Genomic DNA, 12,613 nt, shown 5'->3' with positions numbered 1-12,613 from the left:
TTATCTGATAGACTTAGTTCAAAGTAGGTTAATGCCTTGAGGTAATGAGGAAAGGAAACAGAAGCCTGCCTTTCTTTTCTGCCTTGAAATTTAAGGTGGCCAAAAGAACAGTCTTAAAATATATACACAATGTGAATTGGTTATACTTGGATTCAGTTACTTGTTTTTCTTCATTCTAGGCTACCCTGCCACATATCCTCACCCTACCACCACCCCTGCCCTGAAATGACTCTCTCCTACCCCATATCCCCACACCCAAGTCTTCTATACATCCCTAAACCTCTGGCATTAGCAGTGACTCAAGAAGAGTGAAGTGCTCCCAGGTAGGGACCACAAAGGGCAATACATAGGTGGGAGGCCGTTAGCAGTGAGAAGAGGAGAACCTGATGGCAAGGCCTTCCCATTGGGAATACTCTTGTCCAGCAGCGAAGTTCAAACACTGAAGATCCAAGCTCTTCGTCCTGGGAGGCACCTGACAAGGTTCAAGGATCTCCCTCCCTTACCAAATTTGCTTTGAAATTAGTTTTAATATTAGCAATTTATTCCTCATTGTATTCCTTTGAGAGTTATTTTCCCTCAAAATATGTAATTTGAGCTTAACAAATGATTTTTCCCATTTTGGAAAGGAATCTCAGACTTCTGCTTAGTTGGTGACAGTTCTTCCTTTGGAGAAGTAGTAGAAAAGATTCCTCCTGGAATCTCATTAGTTCTTTTGCATGAAATTGTTGGATAAGATTGAACACTATAGTAATACAATCATTTTCAAGTATTTGCTTTATATTTCATTATGAAAACCAGGCTCCAGTCACTCAATGATATGCATTATTCTTTCTAGATATAAACATCTAGACCTCATGATTGCTCTAGACATCTGTTTCCTTAACTTTAACACCTTGGTTTTCTGATGATTGCAGGAAATAGATAAGCAGTGAACATAAATCCTTAAAAAAAAAATGACAATGATTAAGCTCCTATAAATTTATACACAGGAAAAATCATACTATTGGCTTTTGTAGTAAAACCTTGTTTGCTTGCTTTGTCCAGATTTTATGATCAATTTCATTTTATTTTGTTACTTGTAAAACAACCTATGAAGAAGTCATAGCATATTCTTCAATATCTGTCCCCATTATTACTCTTGTTTCAGATTTTAGCATGTACTCTTTTGTATTTGAATATTATGCTTGAAATTAGACACCCAAAGATAAATGATTCCTTGTTTCTGCCTTTGAGAAAATTGTAGTATAATGGGGAAGACAACCACATAAACAATAGTACTAAAATGTACTTAATGAAAGATGTAACTATGAAATGATAACAATACAGAGAAAAGGCATTTAGACAAGGCCAAGAATGTGGAAATTTTTCCGGATTGGGTGACACCATTTAGTAACTTCCACACTGCCAGATTTTAGGTTGCCATACTTGGGACTAAACAGCCATTAAAAATAGAGTTTATTCACATTGAACTTACAGACTATTTGGGAGACAGACTAGTTAGGAGACAACTCCACCTCAGCTTTTAGGTACGATATACTAGTACTAGTCCAGCAGACCATACATCCAGCCCAGCCCTAGAGTGGAAGGTCAAGAATGACTCACCAAAGAACAGACATCTAAGCTCAGATTCAAAGATTTGGTAGGAATCCAAGTTGTGTTGAAAGGATAAGTAGAAGAGGGGGAAGGAGAAAAATCCATTGCAAACTCAGGGAGCAGGTGGTGAGAAAGAGCAAAGCAATTTCAGAGAACTGTATAATTGTTACAATTCTCTATAGCTAAAATCTCACATGTAAGGCAAATAGGCTAGGTAGGTAAACAGGTAAGGTAGTCAGATCACAAAATGACTTGTACATTATTTGAAGATGTCTGGACTACATTCTGAGGGTAAAGGAAGATATAGAGTGGTTTTCAAGAGAGGAAAAACACAATTTGTAGTTGTTAAGTCACTTTTCTCTGTTGGGTCTAAGCCTGAGCTAGAATCCAGGCACCCAGTTTTCCCCCAAGTTCAGGCTTTGGACTCAGTACCAAAGCTCTGGTCTTCAGCTGTAGATTCTGCATGCCAAATCCATAGAACTACTTCTTCATGTAAAACAACTGATTGTGTAAGATTTCCTCTCCTTTCCAGCTTTGGAAGCTCTTTTCTTATATTTGAATGAAGTGGACTCTAGGACCATTTTAGATAATTACTGTTATTTAGTTTTCATATGTGCAGATTGGTGAAAAACCTCTAAGGAAGGTAATTAGAGAACTGGAAAAGCCCTTTGAAGATTTGGGTTAGGGTGCCAAATATGCCATCTCCCCAAATGCATGAGCAAGGCAAATGCTCCGAGAGATGGCTGTTGGAAGGATACAACAATTATGTCCTCACTACAAAACCATTAAATGTGTTCAGAGCTTAGTTTGTCAAAATGTTTTCACATGGGAGCTCCTGTGATCATCTCTCTTATCCTCTGAGTGAAGTGGCTCAGCTGCAACTCCTCCCCATTGTGCAAAAGAGATGCAAACCCATCAGTTCCCAGACTATCATGGCTATTAGGTGACAGATCCAGAACTGGAAACCAGATGCCCTAATCTCATAAAAGGCTCTAGATACTGGACTATGCCTGGCTGTCTGATGAGCAAATAAGAACTGTTGTCTTATCAAATCTTGAAAATGGGAGCAAATTGGAGTGTGGAGCCATCTGAACTAGTGACATGTCTAATCAAAATGTCATAAATGTAATATATCAAATTAATTGGATAACAAATGTTTCCAAGTAAATGTTCTTTTCAGGGCTGTATTAGTGAATGAAAACAATTCATTTGTAATTAACATTATGTATTATAATTTTTAAAAAACTTTCAAAGGCTTGTTCTGTCTCTGAAGTAGTTCAATTTTCCAGAGCTGTGCTATTAACTTTATTCATTTGATGAGCAAAACCTTTGTTATTACATAATACAAAGGTGTGCACATAGTATAAAAGAATTTACCACTCTTTCTAAATTATTGAAGAATTTGACAGGACATTGGATACAATTAAATCCAATTTCTTCTTTTTTGTTTTTTTTTTACATAAAATGGGCCCCACTTTTTCTGAAATTCAGTAGACTGCTTGATGATAGGTTCAAACACAGAGGTTGGTCATTAGAATCTGTGTTCAAAAATCTTCATGCCCTCCCTTTGTTAGAATTATACTTCTTTATCTTCTGCCATGGGACTCTGTGACACCATCCATTGGAGAGGGCAAAGTGTATTATTATCCTGCTCTATGTGTGTTGAGGCTCAACCGTGTAACTTGCATTGGCCAATGCAATGTGCACAAAAGTGTCAGTCTGCCTGTTCCAGGTCCAGGTGTCAATATGCATCACACATTTCCACTCACCCTCTTGTACTCCTGTCATTCACCAAGAAAACACACTAGGAGCAGGCACTAGCCCAAGAAAAATGATGAGAAGACATTGAGGAGGTCAGAACCCAATCTCCAGTCTGGAGCCAAGCCCAGATGAGTTCAGTTGAGCTCAGCAGATCTGCAACCAATCTTCAGACTTGAGCCTGAGAAAAGTAATACTTGCTGTGTGCCACTGAGTTTTGGAGTGTTTTTTCTTCAAGGCCTTATTGCAACATTAGATGACTCATATGTTAGACCATCAAATTCCTATCTTCCATTTCAAGATTCTTTTGATTGCAAATATGTTCATATTTATGAATTTGGTTTAGCACTCTATACTGTTTTTTAAATAGGCTCAAAATCCCTCAGAAAATAAGATTTCATTTACTTTATTTTAGGGTTCTTGATGTACTCTCCAGGCAAACAAAACTGCCAAGTGCCAAGTGTACTGGGAATAACCTGGAAGCCTATGTTGAACTATAAATGAAACTTTTCTGTAGCCATTTTAGGCAAAAGAAGCCCTGTGTACAGGCTGAGTAGCTCACTTGCATTTAGAGTTTTGCAAGATCCATGTCAGGCACCAAACCTCTCCAAAATTGTTCTACCCCTGGTTGCTAATATAATAAACTACTTATAAGGGTGTTATAATAGCTGAAAGTTGAATAGAGGGCAATGAGGTCTCTAAGAGATAAGCAAGAAAAAGATGTCACTACCTCCTCTAGGTCTAGAAGACGATGGAATGAGGAGGGTTACCAGAGCCCAGGTGCTGAAGCCACATGCAGGGGATGGAAGCTAACAAGGAGGTACTCCTGGAGGGAGATGGGACACAGAGGAGATATATCAACTGTCTCCGAAGCCACCAACAGCAAAAAGGAGTGAGACAACATGCTATTCCTCCCCTATCCCTGTTCTAAGTCTCCCTCCATTGCTTCCCAGGGCCAAAGCTAACTTGAGAGTTGGCAAGGGCTTCCAGGAAATAAAACTTGTGAGGGCCCATGCTTTCTGATGCAAGCCAGAGCAGCACAGGGCAAAGTCAGGAAGGTGATTCTGAGACCACATAGGTAAGCAAGAGGTGCAGCCCCCTTCTAGATCACAAGCAGCACAGAGAAGCAAGTTTTAAAATTACTTCTTTACTAAGAGCAATGTCTGATTTTAATGGGAGTCAGATTAAGTGGCCAGAGAATGTGGAAGAGGCAACTACTGGAGACAAAAGTGGGGGTGAGGAAGCTCTGAAATGAGATGTATAGCATGTCCAAAAACAAACTTTGACTCCACAGGCATTTGTTCTTGTCCTGATTATTATTGTGTTTTAGCAAGCTGTATGCCATTTATTCAAAGACATTTCTCTCTTGAAAATCCTAATAACCTTTTTCCCATCCCATTCCCTTCTTACAAAGAAGTGTGTGAATGAACTTGTGTGAGTGAGTGTGCGTGTATTTATACTCACACAAACTTGTTAGAATCAGTGGCACACACAGTCATGGCAAGGGGCCCTAGCCCATGTCTTCCTCCTGCATTTGATCAGTGAAGGAGATGTGAGCCCCACCCACTGGTTGTGCATGTCTGGCAGCAACACTGAAGCTGGAATCCAGGGTACAAAGAACACACAGCCAGGGGCACAGGGATGGAGGGCAAAAGTACTTCTGAAAATGTCTCTAATTTCTTTCAGATGTCTCTATCAGCTTAGGGGTTGGCATGCTTTCCTGGTTTCCATTACTACCTTTTATAGTCACATCCCAAATATGAGATGAGTGAAAATGTTTTTTAAAAGGAATATTGCACATCTATATGCATATACATATACATAGAGAATACAAAATCCTGTAAATGCATTTATAAAATGCAATGGTGTATACAATATATACCAAATATGCTTTAAAGAAAAATAAACTTGATTACATTTTATTTAATTAACTTTGATTTTTCTGTCTCATCTATTGGTGCCTGCAGAAGAAAACAATAATAAATCATTTATAAAAATGGTCCAGTACTTTCTACTGGGAAATACAATCTGGCAGACTTTCTCATAAATTGTTTAGAATAATATGAATCTCCAATGGTTTTTCTCTATGTTTGTTTGATAGGAGATAATTATAACTAAAGCTTTGAAAGATAATTTTTTTGGGGGGTGAGGGTGGGGGTGGAATTTGCCAGGGGAGGAAGATGGGAGTGTGTTGGGAAAATCTATGCATTTTAAAAGATAAAATGATAATGAAGTAAGTTACTTCCACATACCCCTGCTTAAAAACAAAACAAAACAAAAACAAAAACAAAAAACAGAAAAAAATAGACCGGAGGTCAGAAACCACAAGCAAAAATATTGATGGCTATAAGGAAGTAAGCATATCAATCAATCAATCAATCAATCAATCAATCAATCAATCAGTCTTCTTCCCCTCCCTGGGCTTTCCAGTTCTTCTCTTGGCAGGGACTTAGGTGGTATGAATGCTGAATCTCCCAAGCCAAGCATTATGAAATGCCCCTTCCTCTTCAACTGAAAAAGGAACAGATTTCCAGCCCCAGCTCTTGTGAATGACTTCACTTTGCACACTGAAGTAATTATTTAAACATGAGGTTCTTTTTTTCCCTCCTAAGCAAATGAATTGTTCAAATTAAAAAAGTAAGGGGAATGCTAAACTTACTAAAAACAAACAACTGTCCTAAAGGACACAAACCATTCTTTTAAAAAATAAATAAACAGATAACACACCAGTTCTGTCCTACTCAGTTCTTTTTTTGTGTGTCTTTTTTTTTAAAGATACATAGATCACAAAAAAGGTTACATGAAAAAATAAGAGGTTCCCATATACCCCACCCTCCACCCCCCCCACTCCTCCCACATCAACAACCTCTTTCATCATTATGGCACATTCATTGCAGTTGATGAATAAATTTTGAAGCACTACTGCACTACATGGATTAGAGTTTACATTGTAGTTTACACTCTCCCCTAGTCCATTCAGTGGGTTATGGAAGGATATATAATGTCCAGCATCTGTCCTTGCAATATCATTTAGGACAACTCCAAGTCCAGAAAATGCCACCACATCACATCTCTTCTTCCCTCTCCCTGCCCTCAGCAATTACCATGGCCACTGTCTCCACATCAAGAATACATTTTCTTACATTGCTAGAGTCACAAAAGTTCTATAGCAGAATACCAGTAAGACCACTCTAATCCATATTTTGTTCCTCCATCCTGTGGACCCTGCAATAATGATGTCCACTCCACCTCTAAATCTAGAGGGAGCTTAGACCCCACATGACTGATGGATGCGATTCTCCTGTTTGCAGTTGTAGGCACTCTTATTTCCCTGGTGTGGTGGTTGACCATCTTCACCTCCCTGTTAGCTGATCTGGGTAGGTCGAATGAACCAGAGAGTAGGTGTAGCAACTCTGCTGAAGCTCAGGGTCCAGCTGGCACATGGCCAGTCCAGAGATTCAAGTCTCCTGAGAATACAACCCCAGCACCAATCACAGGTTCAGTAAAAGTGGCAGAAGTCACATGTGTAGAAAGGTCACATCTGAGTCCAACTTCATCACACTCAGGAGTGCAAATTCTAAAGTAGGACCCACTGACAAGGCACTGAACTCCAGAGCCATCTGCCATGACTGTAAAACCCGTGTGTCTCTGTAGCCCTCAGGAGCACGAGTACCTGAGGTTGTATCTACTTTGGCTGTCTCTGGGATCCTACTGAGGCATGCGTAAGTGTGACCCCTCTGATGACCTCCTGACTCATTTTGAAGTCTCTTAGCCATGTAAACTTATTTGTCTTTACCATTTCCCCCTTTTATTCAAGGTCTTTTTCTAGTTGCATCCCCAGCTGGCGATTGGTAGTAATCCTTCAACATCAGGAAGGCTCATCCCTGGGAGTCATGTCCACGCTGGGGAAAAGGTAATGCATTTACATGCTGAGTTTGGCTTAGAGAATGGCCACATGTGAGACTCTCAGGAGGTAACTGTTAGGCACCCTGCAGCTCTAGGCCTAGTTGAAATTTCAGGCACACAGGCTCATAAGCATAGTGATCAGTATCAAGGGCTCATCATTGGACCATCCTTCTTCACTGGTCTTTGCCCTTGCACTTGGAGTATTGGTGCTGTTCCATTGGGGAATGTGACAGACCTCCCCTGGCTAGGAACTCAGCACTCACTCAGTTGTTGATTTTAACTCTAACTGCTATGAAAATATTCAACGAATATCTGAACATTTTTATATACCCTATATACCTGCCCTGGAGAACTCCCTCCCAACCATGTGTCCCCCTTCAATAACACTCCAAACCAGTGTTCCTCCCCTGACATAGTTGAACCCCTCTGTGGTCCAAAACTTCTTCAAAAATGAAATTTCAACTCACAGCTTAAAGGTCTCTTTCTGTACCCTACTTTCATCATCATATCAGGGAATTTGCAAATATTTCCATAACTACATTAAAGTTGTTCCTTATGTATTTCTGTTGGATGCTAAGGTTTGTCCCATTATATGCTGTTACCTGCATTTAATATCTGTTAGGAAGAACATGCATGTCATTAAATATTCTTACACAAAATCATATTAAAAGCTAAATATTCTGTTATGGTAATATATGTCAATTTATTTACCCAATAACATAAGTTTGAACATTTAGATTGCTTTCACTTTGATTCTTCATTATAGCAATGCTGTGGTGATAGGAACATCCTAATAGGAAAATCTCAGAATATAATCATAATTAGTTCCTTCAGATAAGTTCCTATAAGTACAATACCTAGTTCAAAGAACAAGTCTTTCAACACACATTTCCAGCTGATATTTATCAAGATAGCATCAATTTATATTCTCAGCAGTGGACTTGGCCCAGTGGTTAGGGCATCCGTCTACCACATGGGAGGTCCACAGTTCAAACCCTGGGCCTCCTCGACCCGTGTGGAGCTGGCCCATGCGCAGTACTGATGCGCGCGATGAAGTGCCCTGCCATGCAGGAGTGTCCCCCGCGTAGGGTGTCCCCCACGTAGGGAGCCCCACGCGCAAGACACAGAGAACCAACAACAGGGGTGGAGGGGGGAAGGGGAGAGAAATAAATAAATAAATCTTTTTTAAAAATTTATATTCTCACTTATGGTAGGTTCTTACTGTATCTCGCTTGCTAATAGTGAACAATGTTGCTCAATCTTATTTTTAAATATGCATTTCTATTGCTAGTGAAATATAAATTTTTCATTTAATCATCTGTATGTATGGATTTGTGAATTCTTATCCATATTCTTCAACAGTGACACCAAATGCATTAATTTGTATCTCCATCAGACCATGTACTAAGAATTAGGGATGTAGAAATGAACAAGATGGGTAAGGTCCATGTTGTCTGGAGGGGGAGAAGATATTAAGTCATTGTAAGAGTGTCTAAGAATGTAACAGGCTAGAATGCTATGGAAGCAGATGGAAGAAGGATTTATTCTGAACTACAAAGACAAGGAAGGCCTTACTAGCAAAGAAATTTTAAACAGTGGTCAATTTCTCTTTTTTAAAAATTTTTATTTTAAAGTTTAAATAAATATTTATCTATTAAGATATTATTATTTTCTCAGGGAAAGACATAGAACATATTCCCACTTTGCAATTTAGTTTTGCTTTTAATTTTTCTCTTGCCAAATTTACCTATTAATGTCCTTATAATTTTCCCATTGGTGTTATATTCAGAAAGGTCTTCTCTACAAGATGTTAAAATTCTTCAACATTTTAATCCAATAACGTTTATGATTCATTATATTTATGTCCTTATATGGAATGTATTTTATAATATGCTATGAGATAATATTATGCCATTTTCTGGGTTTTTTGTTTTTGTTTTAAAAATATTTTTTAAACCACAACTGTCATTTGTCTCAATATTTATTTTTTAATTATCTATTCTGTTTTACAATGATTGAGGTAAATTTATGTTTTATTAAATGATTTTTCTGAAGTTTTAAAAAAATTATTTTCACTTATGTATGTCACTGTCAATGAGTCATACTTATTTATTTCAATTTTTAAGTAAAAATCTTCAATACATTTATGTTTCAGAAATTGCTTGCATATTCTCCCTGCAGGAATTTTTGTTTGAATTCCTTTAAAAGTCAATATTGGTTGGAAGAAAACGTACATATTCCCAATATGTGCCACCAAAAATTATATTCATTCTGATAGATAACTCTTGGATCAATTCACAATTAATTGTTATAATTTTACCTCCTTTTATTCTTTCATACCACTTCAAGTTCTTAAACATTTTATCTAGAGTTTCAAAGCTAAAATAAAAATATTACCCTATTTTGTAGTGTATATTTGATTTTTAGAATTTATTTTGGCCTAATTACTTAAAGGATACTTTTTATTATCAATTCAACTTTTGATATATGATGCGTCTCCATTCATTAGTTCTTTATTTTTCTTTATTTTATGGCTTTCTAAAGTATATCTTGTAATTCCTTCAGTTAAGGCACATGCATCTTAGGTATTTTGTATTCCTAAATCCTTGAAGAGATCTGTTTCACTCAGATATGAACAATGTGGCTGAGTATGGAATATTTGGTCAAAATCATATCCCTTCATATGCTGTGGATATTTATTGCTTGTCTATTGGTATTAATGATACAAGAAAAGATCTGAAGTCAGCTTTTATTAATTGTTATTATTTGTAGTAAAGTCCTTTTTTTACTTTATATCATTTTATTTTCATCTTTGAAATTCAAAAAAAATTAAAGATTGCATCTGAATATGAACTCTTTTCTTTAATATTCCTTGATGTATGGTGATTTATACCCTCAGATTATGCAATTCATCAATCACTGTTCCAATTCTGTTAGTAGTGATATTCTGAGATTCTTGTAAATTTCAGGATATCCTGCATTTGTCCTTTATATAACTCAGATCTTCTCTAATCATTTACATTGTTATCATGTGACAGCACTGCAAGTTGTTCTACATTAACTATCTGTTCCTCACTGCTTCTTAATTTAGCAAATCAATTTTTATTTCTATGTGGGCTTTCCTCATCTCACATTATTCTTCTTTTATTATTGCTTGTTCTACTCTCTTAGCTATTCTGGTCTCTTGAATCTTTTTATAAACACTTAGACATGTTCTAAAATTTTCTCCCGTTTTGCTTAGCGATATTAGTCAAAATGACCATTTCTTGAAATCTTAATAGAAGTGTTCCCCCTGCGTTGTGGTATCTTTTTACAGCCATTTTCATTTTTCTCTGTTCAGAAATGAGTCATTGCCTGTTGCCAACAATTCCACCTGCACTCCAGCCACCTGGTTTTCATACACATACATCCTTAGGGTGCATTCCACTGCACTTACTCTGGGCTTGCTGTGACCATAATACCCAAATAAAAGTGGTCTGCTCAATGGGCCAATCCCCAAGAAAGATGAACCTCAGCCCTTGCTTCTTAGTCAATGCAAACATCAGATCTTGGCAGAAAAGGTCTTGCCTGGTTGATTTTGTTTTTTCTCTCTCATTCCCTTAATGAGTAGAATTCTACCTCTGGGTAGAAGCTCTTCTACAAAGATGCAATTTTCTGTTCTTTCCAAGCACCTTTTCAGAGGAAGTCAGACTCCTAGTTAGTATTCTGCCATCTGATTGGATTAACCCTGAAGTTTGCTTTATCCCTCCCACATTAGTGAGGTTAAGTGGTTTGTCATCATTTCCCTAATTATTTCCTAAGTATATTACTCTTTAATAGGAGAAAGATATGACACCATTTATCATGAAAAATGTCCTCAACATTTTTTGCATATGAATGATATTATCTTCTAGGACTAATGCAGGGGTTTTCCACATTTTTCCCATGTTGCTCGTCAATACTATGGGAATTATAGAGAACATTGTTAGTTGTCTTTGCTAATGTGCCAGGATTTACAGAAGTCTAAAATTGATTGGATGTTAGAGAGAATAAACCAAACATCAAGATTTTCAATAATTCCAACAGGATGTTGCCCTGAAATAATTTTGAATTTATAAGGGTCAATGAGATCTTTTCATTCTTTATTCTTTGTGTCCTGAGAGTCATCATTTCATAGATAAAGGCATTATATGTTCGATCATTCCAGATTTATTAAAATATCTATGATGTGCCTTATTTGTGGCAAATTGTTAGAGGAATCCAAATGTTTATACAAAAGCTGTAACCCTGCCTCTGAGTTATTAAGTATCTAGTTATGGCAAATATATATATATAAAGAAATAATATATGGATATTATCAGATACTAAAATTACTTAGATTCATATAATATGTATGTTAAAAAGTAAATGCAGCAAATGGTGAAATTGTGGGGAAAATGGGACTTAAGCTATAACTTGAAAGGCTAATAAATATAGATAGAATAGAAGGAAAATTCCCCTTGAAAATTGCAATCATAGTAATAATTTTACCAATTACACCACTTACAATTTCTTAATCACTTTACTGACATCATTTCATTTAATCTTCTCGACCACCCTTTGAGCTAACAATAGCCTCAATTTACTGATGAGGAAACTGAGGCTTAGTGAATGGTGAAGTCTGAATTTTAACTCAAGCCAGCCCAATTTAGAGGTCTAAGATCTTAACTGCTAAGTGGTACTATATAGAACCAAAGAGTTTTTGTTGAGAGTGAGTACAGCATGTGGGAGTGGGAGTGATAGATTTAATATAAAAATGAATATAAGTACCCATGGAGGGATCTTTGAGAACACAATCTCATCAACAGTGTTTGAACTTAGGAAGATGTGAATCATTTAGGTCCATTGGATACAGTCTGGATTAGCAGTTCTTTTTTTCTACAAGTACAATATTAATAGAACATTTCCCTTTATATCTTATCTCTCAGAAGATTTCCATTGGGAAAATCATAGTGGAGAGCTGGAAAACATCAAGAAGTTAACCTCGTTGTTTTCCTCTGCAGTGATATTATGGTGAAAAGAAGAGTGGGTGCCTCTTGGGGACATTGCATCAGCCTGGATTTGGGAATTGGAAAGAATGAGGATCTGTGATGGATAAAATTCTTCATCATTTGAGCTGAACTTTTTTGACATTTAGTGTCTTTACAAGAAGAAAAAAGGGGATTGGAAAGCATTTTATTTTTACAGCTCTTTTTACATCCAGTGTTTCAGAACTAGTTTAACATTTTATAATTAAGTTCTTGAATGCTACCTGGAGGGACTGAGCTATGCTTCTGTTCTCAAGAAGGCTTTGACAGCAAGCAATTCTACCTAGGTGAAATAGTTTCAAGAGTAATCT

This window comes from Dasypus novemcinctus, chromosome 16 (assembly GCF_030445035.2).
Source record: "Dasypus novemcinctus isolate mDasNov1 chromosome 16, mDasNov1.1.hap2, whole genome shotgun sequence".
Classification (NCBI taxonomy): domain Eukaryota; kingdom Metazoa; phylum Chordata; class Mammalia; order Cingulata; family Dasypodidae; genus Dasypus; species Dasypus novemcinctus.
The sequence above is the reverse complement of the archived record's forward strand: the minus strand, read 5'-3'. Positions refer to the sequence as shown.